This window comes from Bison bison, unplaced genomic scaffold, assembly GCF_000754665.1.
Source record: "Bison bison bison isolate TAMUID 2011002044 unplaced genomic scaffold, Bison_UMD1.0 scf7180017864380, whole genome shotgun sequence".
NCBI lineage: Eukaryota > Metazoa > Chordata > Mammalia > Artiodactyla > Bovidae > Bison > Bison bison.
This window is the reverse complement of record NW_011494952.1, coordinates 4,105,722-4,115,386: the sequence shown is the minus strand read 5'-3', so window position 1 is coordinate 4,115,386 and position 9,665 is coordinate 4,105,722. Positions and strand designations below refer to the sequence as shown.

The 9,665-nt window shown below is 40.8% G+C and overlaps 1 protein-coding gene across 1 annotated transcript in view; it reads left to right on the top strand.

Annotated features, from left to right (window-relative positions):
- Nucleotides 1-9,665, top strand: part of ARID5B (AT rich interactive domain 5B (MRF1-like)) — a 193,455-nt gene that overhangs the window by 47,828 nt on the left and 135,962 nt on the right. The window lies entirely within an intron of this gene.

Below are 9,665 nucleotides of genomic sequence, written 5' to 3'. Positions count from 1 at the left end.
TTATTTTTGGGGGCTCCAAAATCACCGCAGATGGTGACTGCAGCCATGAAATTAAAAGATGCTTACTCCTTGGAAGGAAAGTTATGACCAACCTAGATAGCATATTGAAAATCAGAGACATTACTTTGCCAACAAAGGTCCGTCTAGTCAAGGCTATGGTTTTTCTTGTGGTCATGTATGGATGTGAGAGTTGGACTGTGAAGAAGGCTGAGCGCTGAAGAATTGATGCTTTTGAACTGTGGTGTTGGAGAAGACTCTTGAGAGTCCCTTGGACTTCAAGGAGATCCAACCAGGCCATTCTGAAGGAGATCAGCCCTGGGATTTCTTTGGAAGGAATGATGCTAAAGCTGAAATTCCAGTACTTAGGCCACCTCATGCGAAGAGTTGACTCATTGGAAAAGACTCTGATGCTGGGAAGGATTGGGGGCAGGAGAAAAGGGGATGACAGAGGATGAGATGGCTGGATGGCATCACCGACTCAATGGACGTGAGTCTGAGTGAACTCTGGGAGTTGGTGATGGACAGGGAGGCCTGGCATGCTGCGATTCATGAGGTCGCAAAGAGTCGGACACGACTGAGTGACTGAACTGAACTGAACTGATTAGAGAGATTTGGATGGCTGTGATATTTTGCCAAATCTTTTATTTTAAAGTGTATCTCGGGCATACATTGCAGTGTGTGCGCATCCTCTACAGGGGGTTGTGCTTTTGTGACTTTACTGAACAATGCTGTTTCGAGTACAGTATCTTTATTTCAAGCCCAGGATGTCAGGAAGCAAGCGCAAAAGCAGCAATGATGTAGCTGGTACTGCGAGGTTAGCTAGGCTAACTTTGAATTAACGAACACGCTCTCAGAATGGAGCTCATTCGTATGTAGGGAATTTACGTAGTAGCATCACCGTTGTATCCGCTGAGTGCTTAAGAAAGCCAGGGCACTATATTTGCTGCAGGAGGAAGATGAAGTTGCAAGAGATCCCGTCTCTGCCCTTAGGAACTCATGGTGTAGTTGGGGTGGACAGGCACAACGAGGTTACAAGATTGTATTTAGCCACTGCATAGATGAAAGTGTAAACAGAGAGGACTGGGAGCATGGAAAAGGTTCCTGAGTGGGTCTTGCATGTGAGCAAACTTGTCAGTGCTTAAAGAGCAGGGCTGATGATGCCCATTCCTTTGGTTGTAGTCTCATGTGTGATTGTTGAGTAAGTGAGGAGATTCCCATCCCATGTGATCTCTGTTCTTCTGAGATGTTATTAGACTTGAAGACTATAGTGGTCTTCTTCAGCTTAGATTTTCTTTTTGAAGTGCCTACTTATCCCTCTAGGAACTTGGATTTGGTGCAAAGTTGGCTTTCTAGATAAAATTTCCACGCTTGATGTTAAATGCTGGTCTTGCATTATCTCTGGCAAATACCTCGTGGTTCATATCAGGCCTATCTGGTTAGCAGAAGAAATGCATGTTGTATATATCCCTCACTGAAATTCCTAATATTTTGCCAGAGCTTTAGCACTTCACCTAGAAAATGTTCTGAGATGTTGAAGGGAAGATAATTAAGCTTAAGGCTCTTTTTTGATTTGTTTGGATTTACAGTTTCATTTGTTTCATAACTATGGAGACTTTTCATGTCTACCAATGAAACGCATGCACTGGTGATAAAGAAATACCAGTTGAAACTCAGTATTAAGTCTTTATCCTCTCATTGGGTGTCCTTGATTCATCAAAGCAATATTTTCATAGCATATTCTTAGCTTGTATTACACACAAGCTAAGGGGAAACGTTAGCAATTTTAGATGGCAGATGATAAAACTTTTGTATGAAAATGTCAACTTTCTGCCTGATTACATTATTCTTGGTTGCAAGTGGTGCTAATGTGGTTAATCAAATCAATTCAGAGAAAACAATTTCTCCCAAAAGCAGTGTTAGAGTGGATCTTACAAAATCTGAGAATTTACCCTGGGCAGAGCTTTCTAGCTGAGTAAAACTTTCCCTGTCAAATCCGTTCTAGGAGTGAAGATAGGGAGGGCATAGACTCTACACTCTAGATAGCAGATTCATGGTTTGCCAAGAGGTTTACTGATGGTCATCAGCTGCCCCTAGCCACTGCCCCACTGCCACAACCCAAAACCCATAGCTTAGGCTGTAAGTCAGATATTTATATATTCTGCTGGGGAGTCATCCGAGTCATGAACACTTATTAAGAAATGATGGATAAATTTTTGTGGGAATGCCTCCACCCCTAAGTCTTCATGCAGATTTCTGAATATAAACACAATTTCTTGGGAGCCCATTCATAACATTCATCTAATTCTGAAAGGAGTCTACGATGATTTAAAAAAAAAAAAGTTAGGAATTACATTTTCAATGCCTATCACTTATCCCTCTGCCCAAAATACCACCCACTGGGGATTACCACCAAGGTTTGTTTATTGCATTTTCCTTGAAGTCTGTGTGTATGTGGCAGGGAGGAAAGGTAGTTGGATTCGCCTGTTTCTGATAGGGCTAATTAATCTTTGGGTGTTTGGCATAGATGACTTTGAGAATTTGGAGAACATTATGGACTCTCCACTGAGAAAATACATCCACAAAATTGATATGACATTTGAAGACACTGAGGGACCCCTCCTAAAATTGGTCTTTGAACTCTTGGTTAAAGACTGCTGGTTGATTCCCTTTAAAGAGTATTGACTCATTGTGCTGTGAAGAAAAATGAAAATGATTATGTGTCCATCCACAAGGTTGATGAGATTCTGTTTTCAGAAATGAGGATTTCTGGTTCTCATGCATGTGTGACAAGAACATGTTTCTCTCGTGTTGTATATTTTTTCTATTTTCAAACTACTAATTTTGACAGCAGGAATGGGCACTGGATAATTTGTATTTGGTCCTGTCTGGTTAATCAAGATAGGCTGTATACACGTTATAACTTTAGAAGTTACTTCCTCTTTAGGAAGCCCTCTGAAAACTCCTTTTGGTGAAGTAGAGCCCCCTGTTGTAATGTAAATATATTCCCTATGGCTTAATTTTTATATATCAGGTTTTCATAAAATGAGGCCTGCCAACTCTGAAAGCTGTTTTGTCACATTGACCTAATTGTCATGTTTTTTGACCATGTGGCATGTGGGATATTAGTTCCTCGACCAAGGATCAAACCCGTACCCCCTGTATTGGGAAAGCAGCGTCTTAATCACTGGACCACCAGGGAAGTCCTCAGTGGCCCCTTCTAATAGCAGTTTGTTTATTACACGAATCAATCTCATGCTCGGTATTCTAAATATTTGTAAAATAGCATTTGGGGTTTTACTAATGGAGCTCTACGTATTGTTTATGGGTCTAAATTTGGTCTGTTTTCAGAGAGCATGAGTGGAAGCCCAAGATAAGCATTTTCTTTTTTATCCTGATCAAGACTCCCATATGCCATCTGCTACTACTTATAGGAAAGAGAATAAGGGTCCCTCCCTCACCCCAGATTTTAATCTAGGATGTCGTCTGGCATGTAGTAGGTGCTCAATACATACATTGGATGAATGGATGCATGACGAGGCTTTAAATCTTATACTTGGAGGCAGCATAATGTAATGGTAGAAGTCTGGCAGACCTGAACTTGAACCCTGGATTGCCAATTTTAAAAAATCTGTATAATAATTCCTACCTCACAGAGATGTTGTAGGATTTAATCATGCATTGAATTCCAGGTGCTTAAGACAATGTCTGGCGCAATAAAGCACTTGATAAATGGTAGCATTACTAAAGTCTTAGGCCTTAACTTAGGATATCCTTGACTTTAGCCATTTGTAAACCAATGTCAACATTTTTGCCATTTCGATAAATCGCTGTTTTATTATTAATATTTTCTTCTTTGCCTTTTTTTAACTTAAACAACTATAATAGGAAATTTTATGTCACTATGCAAATGGAAAATTTATATCACTTGCTATAAATAACAGTGAAGATAAATACATAATTGTCAAAATTTAAAAAAAAAGTTTATCCGTGTATCAACTTAAAATTGACTTGGGTACTCCTAGAGTATACCACACTTAAGTCATTTCCTTTGAGGCTTTTCTCTTGGGCAACAGCCCAGCCTAGGTTATTGATAGCAGTGAGACCTGCCCGGACTGTGGCAAGCCTCATGTCAACAGCAGGCTGGGAAGGGTTAGAACCAGTTGCACTGAATTAACCTATAGGCTCAGAAGTATAACTGCCACACAGATGTGAAGTCTGAAAATAACCCACCGTGCACCTGCCCCTTTTGTCTGTCCGTTACAGAGTTAATTAAGCAAAATAGATTAAATACTGTAAGAACAATAGAATAAAGACTTGACTCTTACCTTTGAGATGCCTAGACCACATGATTGGTTTCATACTCATCTCCTCTTTGGGGGTGAGGACTCAAGAATCTCAACGCTCGGCAGTGTCTGAACACAGATTCCAGACGTGTGAGGAAAAGGGCAATTGGGATTACTGCCAACTGGCCCAACACAGTGATGGAGTAACCTGGCACATCTGAGCCCTGGGTGAAACTAGCTTCTTTAGAAATTTGTCAAGCCAAAGTTGGATTGGCTTAGATAAAATCCTTCAGGTTGTCTAGATTAGAACAACCTGCCCTAGCCTTAGGTTTAAGCTAAGCAAAAGGACATAAACACTGCTCTAAAAGGAAGTGCACTGCAGTGGCACACACAAAAACAAAGGTGAAGCCATGCGTCTGTGTTGTGTTGCATAATTGATAAAAGTTAAAGCACCATTGGAAACAGGCTCATCATGCACGAGCCTAATCATTTAAATATGCACCGCACATTCTAGGATGCTTGTTAATGACCCGATAAACATGTTGCAGTCAGAACATTTCATGTGGTTTGAGAAACCGCTCTGGATGTGTTCGCCAGACAGTCTGATTCCAACAGTGTCCTGAAGACCATCTGAAGACCATCCTCAATTTGATGTGCTCGTCTCTGTTATGCTGTGAAAGAAAAAGATAATTCAGCCAAGCATGGTGCTGTTGGCTGTAAACAGCACAGTTCTGAATACAAATATTACTAAAGGTAAATGAATCACCGAAAGAATAGTAGCATAAAATATCTCCCAAATGCGCTCCTGGAGTTTGGGCGAGAATAAATTTTACCATCACATGAGCAGCACCTCAGTCCATTGACCAGTAATATTAGTTGTCCATTTAAGACACCAAAAAACATTTATGATCTTAGAGTAAATGGTAATTAGGACTTACCAGGCTGTAAATGCATAGCAGGGATTTGGTGATATAGTAAACCATGGAGGAAGCTCCAGTGGTTTCTAGTGTTAGTAGAGCCTTGAGAAATATTTAAAGCCATGTTCTCAGCACCACAGTTTTTTTTTTTTTTTTTCCTTAATTAGGGGTGAGGGGAATAGCAGCTGATATTTTATCAAAAAATGTGCAACTCTTTTTCATTAGGGCCAATGGGAGTATCTGACTATTGAGAGGAGATTAAGCCTTTGTTTTGTATAATGCATTAATCTTTTAACAAACAGAATATATTTGGGTTGGTCAGAAAGTTCATTCAGGCTTTTCCATAAGAGGTTACGGAAAAACCTGAACAAGCTTTTTTGGCCAACCCAATACTTAAGGAAAAATATAATGCTCCGTCTTGGCCCGTCCCTCTCTTACATTCCCTCATTTCTGGGTCCTTTCCTTTGAGTAAGGTTTGTGTACGTGAAAAAAGACAACAGCAGAAAGGCCCTAGGCCTCTCAGCTACTTGACTGGTTTATCTCCTCTTTCAGATTCTAGAAAGTAAAGCATTCATCATTCTAGCCCTGGACTTTGTTTCCCTGCCTTGTTGTTACCTGGCAGTCTGCAGAGATGTGGAAAGGGGTACCAAGCCACACCTGCCTCCTGGCTTCACTCACAGCCACAGGAACGGCAGCCTGTCACAGGGACAGGATAGCTGGACTGTGCCCAGAACCACAGCCTGGTGACATTATGGCAGCGAATTGGTTGAAGATCCAGCCCAACAGCTGAGGTACAAGGCAGTGTCACTGCTCGGCAGGACTGGCCTGGCAGAGCAGCTTATATTCGAGCAAGAAGCAAGACAATTCATTGTCAAGTCCAACAGCCCCCCAGAAAGTTCCAGGGGAAATGATGCGTGCCCCGTACTGGTGGACGCTGAGCATTGCTTGCTGCATCTCAGTTGCACCCTTGGTTTCTGTACCCGTATCCCAGGTTCAGGAGACTCTGATCATCCTTGACTGCAGCTTTTCTTGAGCTCCTTCTGTGCGTGTCTATTGGATTTGTGTCTAGTATGTGCAAGGCACTGGGAAAGACCTGACCTGTTCAGATTACACACCTACACTGGTGTCATTAGCAACCGTCAGTTGACCGAGTTTATACACAGGGACACATGTGCCTGGTGTGAAAAACATGGCCAGGCTCTGCCCAGAGTATCTTTATGTTTGCACATTTCTGTGGTCCTCAGTTCCCTTTGTAGATTTGCACCTTTCTTGATTTTGAAGTCTGGAATTGAATAACAGTGCAACTGACAGGATAATTAGAGTGAACAGTGGAAATCAGCACATTAACAACTATGCAGGACTGATGCACGGAGAAGCCAATGGCACCCCACTCCAGTACTCTTGCCTGGAGAATCCCATGGACAGAGGAGCCTGGTGGGCTGCAGTCCATGGGGTTGCGAAGAGTTGGACACGACTGAGCGACTTCACTTTCACTTTTCACTTTCATGCATTGGAGAAGGCAATGGCAACCCACTCCAGTGTTCTTGCCTGGAGAATCCCAGGGACCGGGGAGCCTGGTGGGCTGCCGTCTATGGGGTTGCACAGAGTTGGACACGACTGAAGCGACTTAGCAGCAGCAGCAGCAGCAGGACTGATGCAGGCACCAGGCAAAGTGGACATGCACCTCAGGGCTGGGGGAGAAACCAGGACCCCTGGACTGGCCAGGAATGAACTCTGCAGTGACTGGGGAGTGGGAAGGGGTAGATCTCCTAAGGAAAGATCCAGGGATATAGGGGAGGTGTCAGGGAGCACAGAAGAGAGGGGTTGGGGGCAGTGGCTGTTTACTGATTTGCATGAAAGTCTTTGGTATTTTGATCTGGTGAGGCTGCCCTGGTGTATACCAGCGGAAGGGCAACCACCACCACCACCCCCCATAAGCCCCAGTGTCAGGGTGTTAACACGGGGGCAAAAAAACCTCTAGATTCTGTTTGTAGCTTACTGAAAGCCCACTCTACAATGCCTAACTGAATAGTGCTCTTCAAAATGCACCGACTAAAAATAGTTTCATCTGCAGTGTGAACATAGTTTCATATTTATACTAGCATCTGGCCTAAGGAATTGAATACTCCATTCTTTAAATAGCTTCACTCCAGCTCTTGAATACTCTGAAGAAGAAAATCTCCTTCAAACACCTTGTTTACATAGGCATGTGTAAATGCAAACAAGCTCCATTTTTAAAATGCAGTAGAATATTAATTTGGGAGTTAATGGGGCTTTGGGATAGTCTTTGTGTGTGTGTGTATGTGGGGAGGGGAGGCGAGAGGAGGAGAGGTTGAATAGAGAATGAGTTTAAAATATGTCCATTTAGTAAAAGATTTCTGAGACATCTACAGTTTAACTTTTTCTATTTTCCTAAATTTGATTCACGAACATGTGAATAGTATGTGTGAATCTTTACGTAACATCATATGTGAAGCCACTTAGAATGAAATTCTTGGGAAGAAAAATTTATGTTCCTGCTAATGCCCAAGAATAATAGAAATATAAGCCTAGATATACTTTAACTTTTTCTACCAGTAAATGCTTTGGGGCCGGAAATCATTTGCCAGCAGGCAATGAATGTACTTTTGTTAGTCTTAGGGGGATACTAATGGTTAGTCCCCATGAAGAAAAATGTGAAAATAACACACTAAAAGGTAAACATTACGAATGGATGGCTAATGATTAGCTGTTATAGTCCAAAGGGGCAGGATATTTTTTTTTATAGTTTTATGACCCTTGCCCAGCCTTTATTGAAAGAACATTGTACATTCAGAGTTATATATTTCAAACTTACACCTCCTTTGAACATCCTACTTTAAAGATCATAGCAAATATTCTCCACACTTATTTATATGCTGTAGGGGGAGGAGGATTTTATACGTATACTGGTTTTAACATTATATTAAAGAAGAGGAACACGCTTATTTAAAAAAAAATCTAGTTTATGAACCCACAGAGTGGGATGTAATAATAAATGTCCACCCTATTCCCACCCCACCCAGCCTGAAAATTAAGTACGGGCTGTACCATTGTTCTATCAAGTCAGTGAGTTAGCATTTAGTAGATTATTGCTACAGTAAAGGCAAGATACATCCTTCTCGAAAGTGAAAAGCTTTTGTGAGCATAATCCAGTTCAGAAAAGTAAAATTGTTAACGGGTTGCATTTTTTTCCTTATTTAAAACAAAAATGGCTTTTTTGAGTCCCCCGGGGCTCTAGTTTTACAACTTAGATTAACTGCTTTAGTAAATAAAAGAATGTCGTAGAACATTGCCCACTAAAATGTTAACATGTGGGTATGTTTGAGGAGTAGTAACATAAAGGCAACTTTTCAGTCATTGATGTTGAAATTAGATTTGAGGCCATGGGTTGTTCTTCACGGTCTACGAAAGTAAATGCTTTGGCTGAATGAAAACTATGTAGATTCTCTGGGAAACACTGAAATGTCATAATTTAAACACCACTTTCATTTTTCACCAGTGGGACTTTTCTAGATAAAAATCTAATCTAATTCTAAATCATTCTTTTAAAATGTTTTTTCCCATTACACATGTAATATGTTTTTTTTTTTTTACTGCAGAAAGTAAAAATATACAAAAAGAAAATATAAAAGTGTTTCTTAGTCCCACTACCCAGAGGCTACCTCTGTTAACAGTTTAATTCCAATTTACTGTATTTTCTTGATTCTAAGAGCCACTGGTTGTAAAGACGCATCATTGATTTCACAACAGCTTTTGGGGAATAAGAAATAATTTCATTCCCACATTTAAACATAATTTTTAGATACATACTGATTTCAGAAAATTACAAAGTGGTGAAGGGGGCCAGGAAATGCATTTTAGAATTGATTTTTAAAGGCCCAGCTCTGGCCATCCTTCCTCATGAAGCTGTATTACTCCCTGGGTTCCCAACTCACTGGGACTCTTGCCCTAATCCAAGACTCTTAGTGTAGGAAGGAACCTTAATTATTCAGTTTAATTCTGTTTTACATCCATCACTGTAATCCTTCTACTGTTCCCCCACTGATATAAAGTAAAACCCACTGGGTTTACTTATTTTATATAGCCCTGGATTTTTTTTTTCTTACATGCTCTGAATTTTAGGAAGATTTTGTGTTTATATTGGACTGAATACTCTGTCTCTGCTACATTTACCCATTGGGACCAGTTCCCTTAAGAAACCCCATAAGACAGGGGCATAGAGTCTTCTCCCACATAAAAGTCCTTTTGATACTTTAAAAGCAGTTCTCATGTTACTTTCAAGAGCTCCTGAAGTCTTCCTGGTTCTCCGGACATCTTATAACTTCTGGGTTAATTACCCCTGGTGCTTTCAACCTAGAGTATTCTTATGCTCCTGTTGGTGAGTTTCGATTAATCACTGAACATTTAAAAATACTGTCTGCAGACTATCTAAGTTGTTTAAGCA